Here is a 1,554-nt window from a genome sequence, read left to right as displayed (position 1 = left end):
AACACTGCTGTTCGCAAGTTTGATTGCTACAGCTGTGATGAACACAGAAATGTTAGATGGTCCCCAGATTACTGGAATCTGTAAAACATAGCTGTTGAGTAACAAAATGTTAAAAGCTTGGTGGGTGTTGACTCTCTTTAAACTTTGATGAAGAATAAATATGATTACAGAAGATGCTGCAGCTGTCAGAAGTGCTGTTGGTAGTTTATACTTCAAATAAAAATTATCAGCACAGTTCAAATATCAGAAACATTTGAGAAAACTGCCAAGATGTTTCCCAGCATGAATCATTCTCATGTGGCTAAAGTAAAATATTTCTTCTGTCACTTCATGAAAATAAAAGATCTGTATTTGCATATGGATCTGTATGCACTGGGACTTATCAGTCAAGCATTGCCAACATCAAAGTTCACTTTTGTTGTTTCGTTTGTTGGGCTGCCAGTGTCAACTTCCTTTCAGTACAGTTTGAAGTCAAAGTACAGCATCCCTTCAGTAAGCAGGTCACTTGGGAAAGTATCCCAAGTGTTCAGATATTTGTGAATCTTTGTCAGTTCTTACATCATTTACCTTAAATATTTAAATAAAAACAGATGTAGTGCATGACAAACTTATTAAGTTGCACTGAGGGAGATCGTATGATAATTTTGGGCAATGTCTGATTTACATTGCTTTTCTACATTATCCTGCTAACTTCACCAGAGTTATAGTCTGAAAAACAGCACTTGAATTCTGAGGGTGTCCTAGAAATACAACACTCCATTTACTATAGGCATTTGCTTGGACCTACCTTTATGCTTGTGAAATTCCCTAGGCGTCCAAAGTTCTGCACGTGGCCAGAGACACTTCAGGTCTTGACATCTTATGTCCCCAATTTATGATCAGTTGTGTCTTGTGCTAGAGTATTCAGGGGAGCATCCGCACTCCTTCGTAAAAGAGGACCAGGGCGGTCTTACTTTGTGTCCCCATTCTAGACCTCTAACCAGATTTCTCCAACACTATGTCCACTGTGAGGGGACAGTCCTCTTCAAGTCTGCTCCCAAAAAGCACTGTGGGCAAGAACACACAAAGTCTGTCTCCCTCCATTTCCACAGACCCCTAGCAGGCTTTGCACCTTCAAACAGCCCACATGTCTGCATCCAATGTTTTCCAGGGCATTTAGTATACACATAAGAACTGAAAATAGATGGCAGAAGAAAAGAAAAGAATTGTGGTGGTGTAAGACAAATCACTCCCTTTTTAAAAGGGAATTCTACCATTCACAGTTTTCAGGGCTAGATATAATACATCAGCCTAGGTCTCTTTTGGTGCCATGGCTGTGGTATCACAGAAATACATGTCCCACCAGCAGAGCCCTATGATGGCCGTCAGCCACCCTCCCACTCCTATGATTCACATCAGCTTTGGGAACTAATACAGCCTGTGTCAGAAAGCATTGGTCCCAGAGTCTGCTCTAATTGAAGAAAACCTCCACAGATCTACAGCTCAGAGCAATTGAAAATCCACTTTGCAGCATGCACTGCAGGGACTCCTTTCGTGCATCTTGGGGGAATTGTC

The sequence above is a fragment of the Pterocles gutturalis genome, unplaced genomic scaffold (assembly GCF_000699245.1).
Source record: "Pterocles gutturalis isolate BGI_N339 unplaced genomic scaffold, ASM69924v1 scaffold12429, whole genome shotgun sequence".
Classification (NCBI taxonomy): domain Eukaryota; kingdom Metazoa; phylum Chordata; class Aves; order Pterocliformes; family Pteroclidae; genus Pterocles; species Pterocles gutturalis.
Note: the sequence above shows the minus strand (reverse complement) of the source record.